The sequence below is a fragment of the Eriocheir sinensis genome, chromosome 54, assembly GCF_024679095.1.
Source record: "Eriocheir sinensis breed Jianghai 21 chromosome 54, ASM2467909v1, whole genome shotgun sequence".
Lineage (NCBI taxonomy): Eukaryota > Metazoa > Arthropoda > Malacostraca > Decapoda > Varunidae > Eriocheir > Eriocheir sinensis.
In genome coordinates, this window is record NC_066562.1 from 11,495,174 (window position 1) to 11,505,116 (window position 9,943).

The following is a 9,943-nucleotide window of genomic DNA, read 5'->3' on the forward strand; positions in this document are numbered from 1 at the left end:
TATATGGCCCTGGTGGTAGTTTGACCCTTCCTCTGTACCATGAACCCAAAGAAACACTTATTTGACAAGGCTTTCGCAGGAGTTGTGGGCATTTCCATTTGTGGTTATATGGCCCTGGTGGTAGTTTGACCCTTCCTCTGTACCATGAACCTAGAAGCACATATTTGACAAGGCTTTCTCAGGAGTTGTAAGTAGTAGTTTTATGGCCCTGGTGGTAGTTTGACCCTTCCTCTGTACCATGAGCCTAAATAAACACTCATTTGACAAGGCTTTCGTAGGAGCTGTGGGCATTTCCAGGAGTAATTTTATGGCCATGATGGTGGTTTGAGCCTTCCTCTGTACCATGAGCCTAAAGAAACACTCATTTGACAAGGCTTTCGTAGGAGTTGTGGGCATTTCCAGTAGTAGTTTGACCCTTCCTCTGTACCATGAGCTTAAAGAAACACTCATTTGACAAGGCTTTCGCAGGAGTTGTGGGCATTTCCAGGAGTAATCTATTGTCTAGTTTCATTTATACCCGTGGAAGGCTTTATCGAATTATGGCAGGCTTATTTATTCGCTTATATTAATAATTCCTTCATTATTTCTTACCTTCCTTATTCAGCTCTTACATTTTCGCGGCAATCTATTGTGTCTAGTTTAATTTATATTGATAGAATGCTTTATCGAGTTATGGCTGGCTTCTATACTTATGCTTCCTTTATTGCTGTGAGGACGAAGCATCTTTTAAGTAAATTTTAACGTCTATATACATGTTTAATTCCCACGGTGGTAAATATATTGCTTTCATTATATAGTAACGCGGCCATATCTCGCTCCCCGTCATCCATGCTAAGTGTGGCTGGCTGGCTTCTATATACTTATGCTTCCTTTATTGCTGTGAGGACGAAGCATGTTTTAAGTATATTTTAACGTCTATATACATGTTTAATTCCCACGGTGGTAAATATATTGCTTTCATTATATAGTAACGCGGCCATATCTCGCTCCCCGTCATCCATGTTAAGTGTGGCTGGCTGGCTTCTATATACTTAAGCTTCCTTTATTGCTGTGAGGACGAAGCATCTTTTAAGTATATTTTAATGTCTATTTTCATGTTTAATTCCCACGCCGGTAAATAGGGTTTCATTATATAGCAGCCCCCTCATATCTCGCTCCCCGGCGACACCCACGTTAATTAACCTTCACACCGCCTGGAAAATAACATAATCAAAGTGTATCATTACCAAAACTAGCGTCCGGGGAAGCCATGATAAAGATTACGCCCCAAAAGACACCTGGAAAAATGGCTATAAAATGTCTTGCCTGGGGGGTGGGGGGGGGAGGGGACCCGTAGAAACGTTTGGCGCCAACACGGTATCTATTCTCTGCTCTGATTGGCTGACGTGGGTCTTGCTGTGCGCTGATTGGCTGAGAGTCTTGCCCCTTTTCTCTCGAGCTCTCTGATTGGTCGGCCCCTCACCTGGCGACCACATGGCCATCCCGCGTCCTCCGTTACGGCATGGCTCCGCGGACCCCCTATTTTTTCGCCTTTACAAGCTTCCTAGGGCCGCGAGCAGTGTTATTTGAGGTAAGACAGTGTTAGAAGATATTAATTCCTTACTAGATATACAATAAAGCTGTGTTACGGGGCTGTGTGACGTCTTAAAGTGTGGGGATGCCGGGCGCGGGGGACGGACACACGCTATTCTTTTTGCCTTTACGAGTTTCCTAGGGCCGCGAGCAGTGTTATGAGGTAAGACAGTTTAAGGAGACATTATTTCGTCACTGGAGATACGATAAAGCTCTGTTACGGGGCTGTGGAGGGTTGTGTGACGTCTTAAAGTGTGGGGATGACTCGCGGGGGACGGACACACGCTATTCTTTTTGCCTTTACAAGCTTTCTAGGGCCGCGAGCAGTGTTATTTGAGGTAAGACAGTTTAAGGAGGCATTATTTCGTCACTGGAGACACGATAAAGCTGTGTTACGGGGCTGTGGAGGGTTGTGTGACGTCTTAAAGTGTGGGGATGACTCGCAGGGGGGCTGACACGCGCTATATTTCTTGCCTTTACAAGCTTTTTAGGGCCGCGAGCAGTGTTATTTGAGGTAAGACAGTTTAAGGAGACATTATTTCGTTACTGGAGATACGATAAAGCTGTGTTACGGGGCTGTGGAGGGTTGTGTGACGTTTCAAGTGTTAAGGTGGCGGGCTGGGTTGAGACATATCCAGGGCCGTGTGGAGTTTTATATAAGGATTAAACTGTACCACATGTCATTGTTTGCCTATGTGCCAGAGACCGTGATTGCTTACCTGGTGTTACGTTATTATTGTGTTACTCTTCAGCTGTCATTGTGTTGCGTGTGTGGTGTTGCGTGTGTTGAGGTGACGGGCGTGGGGGCTTGCCAATGACATGTGTTCAAGTGTTCCTATAGGTGCCAGAGACTGTGATTGCTTACCTGGTGTTACTTTATTATTGTGTTACTCTTCAGCTGTCATTGTGTTACCTGTGTGGTGTGTTGCGTGTGTTGAGGTGACGGGCGTGAGGGCTTGCCAATGACATGTGTTCAAGTGTTCCTATAGGTGCCAGAGACCGTGATTGTTTACCTGGTGTTATGTTATTATTGTGTTACTCTTCAGCTGTCATTGTGTTGCGTGTGTGGTGTGTTGCGTGTGTTGAGGTGACGGGCGTGGGGGCTTGCCAATGACATGTGTTCAAGTGTTCCTATAGGTGCCAGAGACTGTGATTGCTTGCCTGGTGTTACGTTATTACTGTGTTACTCTCCAGCTGTCATTGTGTTACGTGTGTTGCGTGTGTTGAGGTGACGGGCGTGAGGGCTTGCCAATGACATGTGTTCAAGTGTTCCTATAGGCGCCAGAGACTGTGATTGCTTACCTGGTGTTACGTTATTATTGTGTTACTCTTCAGCTGTCATTGTGTTACGTGTGTGGTGTGTTGCGTGTGTTGAGGTGACGGGCGTGGGGGCTTGCCAATGACATGTGTTCAAGTGTTCCTATAGGTGCCAGAGACCGTGATTGTTTACCTGGTGTTATGTTATTATTGTGTTACTCTTCAGCTGTCATTGTGTTGCGTGTGTGGTGTGTTGCGTGTGTTGAGGTGACGGGCGTGGGGGCTTGCCAATGACATGTGTTCAAGTGTTCCTATAGGTGCCAGAGACTGTGATTGCTTGCCTGGTGTTACGTTATTACTGTGTTACTCTCCAGCTGTCATTGTGTTACGTGTGTTGCGTGTGTTGAGGTGACGGGCGTGAGGGCTTGCCAATGACATGTGTTCAAGTGTTCCTATAGGCGCCAGAGACTGTGATTGCTTACCTGGTGTTACGTTATTATTGTGTTACTCTTCAGCTGTCATTGTGTTACGTGTGTGGTGTGTTGCGTGTGTTGAGGTGACGGGCGTGGGGGCTTGCCAATGACATGTGTTCAAGTGTTCCTATAGGTGCCAGAGACTGTGATTGCTTACCTGGTGTTACGTTATTATTGTGTTACTCTTCAGCTGTCATTGTGTTACGTGTGTGGTGTGTTGCGTGTGTTGAGGTGACGGGCGTGGGGGCTTGCCAATGACATGTGTTCAAGTGTTCCTATAGGTGCCAGAGACCGTGATTGTTTACCTGGTGTTATGTTATTATTGTGTTACTCTTCAGCTGTCATTGTGTTGCGTGTGTGGTGTGTGTTGAGGTGACGGGCGTGGGGGCTTGCCAATGACATGTGTTCAAGTGTTCCTATAGGTGCCAGAGACTGTGATTGCTTGCCTGGTGTTACGTTATTACTGTGTTACTCTCCAGCTGTCATTGTGTTACGTGTGTTGCGTGTGTTGAGGTGACGGGCGTGAGGGCTTGCCAATGACATGTGTTCAAGTGTTCCTATAGGTGCCAGAGACCGTGATTGCTTGCCTGGTGTTACTTAATTATTGTGTTACTCTTCAGCTGTCATTGTGTTGCGTGTGTGGTGTGTTGCGTGTGTTGAGGTGACGGGCGTGGGGGCTTGCCAATGACATGTGTTCAAGTGTTCCTATAGGCGCCAGAGACTGTGATTGCTTGCCTGGTGTTACTTTATTATTGTGTTACTCTTCAGCTGTCATTGTGTTGCGTGTGTTGAGGTGACGGGCGTGGGGGCTTGCCAATGACATGTGTTCAAGTGTTCTTATAGGTGCCAGAGACTGTGATTGCTTACCTGGTGTTACTTTATTACTGTGTTCCTCTCCAGCTGTCATTGTGTTGCGTGTGTTGAGGTGAAAGTCATTAGCTGCGGCATCGTCCAGGATAATCACAAACTCCTATAGATTAAGTTTGCAGAAATGTAAACCTTTATATGACTAACATTAGACTTTCTTTCAGGTCAACAAGACAGCAGATGTAGGCGGTGTAGATCAGGAGGAGACTTGACACAGCACCGTCACATGCCTGGCTAAGGTAACGACTGATTCTTTCCTTGTATTCAAAACTGCTTCATTAAATACGATTATGCCTTGAGGTGTAATAGGGCTGTTGGATGTTAATTTTTTTAGCATGAAATTAGCTGTGCCATCATCCAGGATAGTCACTTAGTGTGCAGAAAATGTAAGCCTTTATATCTCGCTAACAACAGACTTTCTTTCAGGACAGCAAGATGTCCAGGGCAGGGAGGAGGAGGAAGAAGACTGCAGGAGGCTGTGGAGAGGCTTGACACAGCACCTTCATGCGCCTGGCTAAGGTAACGACTGATTCTTTTCTTGTATTCAAAACTGCTTCATTAAATACGATTAAATACGATTATGCCTTGAGGCGTAATAGGGCTGTTGGATGTTAATTTTTTTTAGCTTGAAGTTAGCTGTGCCATCATCCAGGATAGTCACTTAGTGTGCAGAAAATGTAAACCTTAATCTCGCTAACAACAGACGTTCTTTCAGGGCAGCAAGACGTCCTGGTCAGGGAGGAGGAGGAAGAAGACTGCTTCATTAAATACGATTATGCCTTGAGGTGTAATAGGGCTCTTGGATGTTAATTTTTTTTAGCATGAAGTTAGCTGTGCCACCATCCAGGATAGTCACTTAGTTTGCAGAAAATGCAAACCTTTATATCTCGCTAACAACAGACTTTCTTTATTTATTTATTTTACAACCAAGGAGATGGCTCAAGGGCAACAAAAAGGGTGTAGGAAAAAACCCGCTACTCACCGCTCCCACGACAGACAGAAGTAAAGAGTGTCCAAAAGAGAGGTTTAGCTTAAAGTCATAACCTGCGCCATTTTCCAGGATAATCACAAACTCTCGTAGACTCAGTTTACAGAAAATGGAAACCTTCATCTGACTAACACCAGACTTTCTTCCAGGCTGGGCCAGTAAAGGGAAAAAAGAAGACAAGAAGAAAGAAGAGAAGGTGTCACATACATATATAGGGTACAGGTGACACTGGAGGAGGTGACTCGATCCGTCTGTCCGGGAGATCTGATGTGAAACGTACTGGAGATGTTGTTTAAGTGTAACATGCCTGGAAAAATATTTAAGTGGAACGTGTGTGCGAAAATATTTAAGTGTGATGTGCTGGGTAATATATTTAAGTGTGACATGCTGGGTACTATAGCTAAATGTGACGTGCTGGGTAGTATATTTAAGTGTGACGTACTGGGTAATATATTTAAGTGTGACATGCTGGGTAATATATTTAAGTGTGACGTACCGGGTAGTATATATAAGTGACGTACTGGGTAGTATATTTAAGTGTGACGTACAGGGTAATATATTCAAGTGTGACGTACTGGGTGCTATATTTAAGTGTGACGTACTGGGTACTATATTCAAGTGTGATGTACTGGGTATTTAAGTGCGACATGCTGGGTACTATATTTAAGTGTGACGTACTGGGTACTATATTCAAGTGTGACGTACTGGGTACTATATATTCAAGTGTGATGTACTGGGTATTTAAGTGCGACATGCTGGGTACTATATTTATGTGACGTACTGGGTACTATATTCAAGTGTGACGTGCTGGGTATTTAAGTGTGACATGCTGGGTACTATATTTAAGTGTGACCTACTGGGTAGTATATTTAAGTGTGATGTACTGGGTACTGTAAGTGTGTCATGCTGGGTACTATATTCAAGTGTGACGTGCTGGGTACTATATTCAAGTGTGACATGCTGGGTTACTATATTCAGTGTGACATGCTGGGTTCTATATTAAAGTGTGACGTACTGGGTACTATATTCAAGTGTGACATGCTGGGTACTATATTCAAGTGTGACATGCTGGGTACTATATTCAAGTGTGACGTACTGGGTACTATATTCAAGTGTGACATGCTGGGTACTATATTCAAGTGTGACGTACTGGGTACTATATTCAAGTGTGACATGCTGGGTACTATATTCAAGTGTGACGTACTGGGTAGTACATTTAAGTGTGACGTACTGGGTACTATAAGTGTGACATGCTGGGTACTATATTCAAGTGTGACATGCTGGGTACTATATTCAAGTGTGACGTACTGGGTAGTACATTTAAGTGTGACGTACTGGGTACTATAAGTGTGACATGCTGGGTACTATATTCAAGTGTGACGTACTGGGTACTATATTCAAGTGTGACATGCTGGGTACTATATTCAAGTGTGACGTACTGGGTAGTACATTTAAGTGTGACGTACTGGGTACTATAAGTGTGACATGCTGGGTGCTATATTCAAGTGTGACATGCTGGGTACTATATTCAAGTGTGACGTACTGGGTAGTACATTTAAGTGTGACGTACTGGGTACTATAAGTGTGACATGCTGGGTACTATATTCAAGTGTGACGTACTGGGTACAAAATTTAAGTGTGATGTGCTGGGTACTATAAGTGTGAATTACTGGGTACTATATTCAAGTGTGACGTACTGGGTACAAAATTTAAGTGTGATGTGCTGGGTACTATAAGTGTGAATTACTGGGTACTATATTCAAGTGTGACGTACTGGGTATTTAAGTGCGACATGCTGGGTACTATATTTAAGTGTGATGTACTGGGTAGTATATTTAAGTGTGACGTACTGGGTAGTATATTTAAGAGTGATGTACTGGGTACTATATTTAAGTGTGATGTGCTGGCTACTATAAGTGTGAATTACTTGGTACTACTATATTCAAGTGTGATGTACTGGGTATTTAAGTGTGACATGCTGGGTAATATATTTAAGTGTGACATGCTGGGTAATATATTTAAGTGTGACATGCTGGTTAATATATTTAAGTGTGACGTACTGGGTAATATATTTAAGTGTGACGTTCTGGGTAATATACTTAAGTGTGATGAGCTGGGTAATATATTTAAGTATTTAAGCAGCACAGACCATGTGGCCGCGGCGGAGGCTCAGGACGGACCCGCTCGGCGCTGACTGACTGACTCCGTGGCTAAGAAGTTTGTCAAGGGGGACGAGGCCAGCAAGTTCATCAGTGTGTCGCCTGAGGACTTCAAAGCTGGTGTTATAAGACACTTTCGTTTCTCACATCAGCTATTTCTAAAGGTCAAAGAGAGGATCAATCAGGTTCTAATGAGTGTTTCTTTAGGTTTACAGCACAGAAGAAGGGTCAGACTACCAGCAGGGCCATAAAACTACTCCTGGAAATGCCCTAAACTCCTATGAAAGCCTTGTCAAATATGTAAACTTGGGCAACGAAATCTTTAGTAATTTGGCCCCAAGTGTGCTGGAGGCCGTTGCGAGAAACGTGAGGAGACTGATCAAAGGAGGGCGGAGATTTCTATTCAAGCTTGATAATGTGAGTCCTTTGATTGTGTTGGCTTTCAAACAGTTGTGTGAGCGTCTACCGTGGCTGCAGGACACAAGCAATGGGCGGCCCAGGAACTAGTTGGCAAAGACATAAAGCAGCACTCAGCACCCCATGAGAAGAGGTCAGGTCAGCACAGGTTAGATGAGTATTCCTCCTCCTCCTCTTAATTATTCTCTCTCTCTCTGCCCACAGTTCTTCCTTTCATCACCTCCTCCTCTTCTTAATCATTGTTTGTCCTTCAGCTTCGTTTTTTGTTAATAATTTATACTTCATCTTCCTCCTCCTTTCTTCCTTTTCTTCTTGTTCTGATTGGCACTCACTCACCACATGACTGCCAGGCCTGATCTGCTCATCCACCACTCTGTTATTATTGGCACTCACTCACCACATGACTGCCAGGCCTGTTCCGCTCATCCACCACTCTATTATTATTGGCACTCACTCACCACATGACTGCCAGGCCTATTCCGCTCATCCACCACTGTTAGTAAACCAGTGTTTGCTTATGTCCTGTCTGAATTTATCCATTCTACACTCATTGCTTCATGTCCTACCTGGCTCGCATACTATCAGAACCTTATTAATATCCCCCTTATAGCCCTTGATCCAGGACTAAGCATTCACACTGAGTCTTACCTCCAAGATTGTGTGCATTCCTGAGAGTGAGGCAACACAACCCCTGTCAACCAGCAGCTCAGCCATTAAATCTCCAACCAGAGGACGGCGCCACACACACACACACACACACACACACACACACACACACACACACACACATATCGTACTGCATTCGTCATCACCAATCGTACTGCATTCACCATCACCACCCATGTACTGCGTCACTCTCCACCCGTGATTCTGAAGGCCATTGACGCGAGGGTCAGATCTTTCCTTTACCGCCGTACTAAACAACACCTTCCCAGCGGCTCACTCCTCCATTGTTTTATATATTTCCTTATGAAGCTCTTTTTTTCATGTTTAATGCATCAGTTCATCTAAATAAGCGTGTTTCTGAAGGCCATTAACACGAGGGGCAGATCTCTCTTCACCGTACTAAACAACACCTTCCCAGCGGTTCACTCCTCCATTGTCTTATTTATTTCCTTATTAAGCCCTTTTTTTTTTCATGCTTAATGCATCAGTTCATTAAATAAGCGTGTTTCTGAAGGCCATTAACACGAGGGGCAGATCCCTTTACCGCGCCGTAATAAACAACACCTTCCCAGCGGCTCGCTCCTCCATTGTTTTATATATTTTCTTATTAAGCTGTTTTTTTTTTTTTTTTTTCATGTTCAGTGCATCAGTTCATCTAAATAAGCGTATTTCTGAAGGCCATTAACACGAGGGGCAGATCTCCCTTCGCCGCGCCGTACTAAACACCTTCCCAGCGGCTCGCTCCTCCATTTTAGTCTCCCCTATGTTATTTTCCATCTTTTATGCCTCGGCTGTCATTTTCGGGGTAAACTCTTGCCATTTACACTTAAACACTAGCTAATATCCAGTGACCCAATGCTTGTTAAATAATGAGTTACGTAACTTGAAGATTAATCGAAATGTCGGCACCAGAATTGTTTTATAAATCGGTCAATCAAGAAATTTAGTAACTCAAACGAACCAGACCGAGAAAGACCACAGAAAACGAACCAGACATAGGAAGACCACAGACCCAGAAAAAGTCATATCAGGGAGTGCCGTTATAAAGGCAGGACTTAAGTCAACGTCCCATCGCCAGTCAAGCTCATAACACGTGGGAAACCGAGATGGCGTTTGCTTACCTCTGATTTTTGCGACTTTCTCCTCTACATCAAGGTAAACACGAGGAACATTAGTATCCAGAGTGAAATGAGAGTGTGGGGATCAGTTAGCGTGAATATGGGATGTGAGGGATGTGTAGAAATTGTAATATGCGTAAAATAAGACCATGGCAGCGTGGGGAAGGGAGTGAATGGATGAGTAAATATGAATGGAAGCATGAGTGTGAGTTACGTGAGTGCCTAGAGTGAAATAAGAGTGTGGGAATCAGTTAGTGTGAGTATGGGAGCTGAGGAATGAGTAGAAACAGTGATATTGAGTTTAATGACAATGGCTGCGTGGGGAAGGGAGTGAATGGGTGAGTAAATATGAATGGAAAGATGAGTATGAGTAACGTGAGTGCCTAGAGTGGAATAAGAGAGTGATAATCAGTTAGCGTGAATATG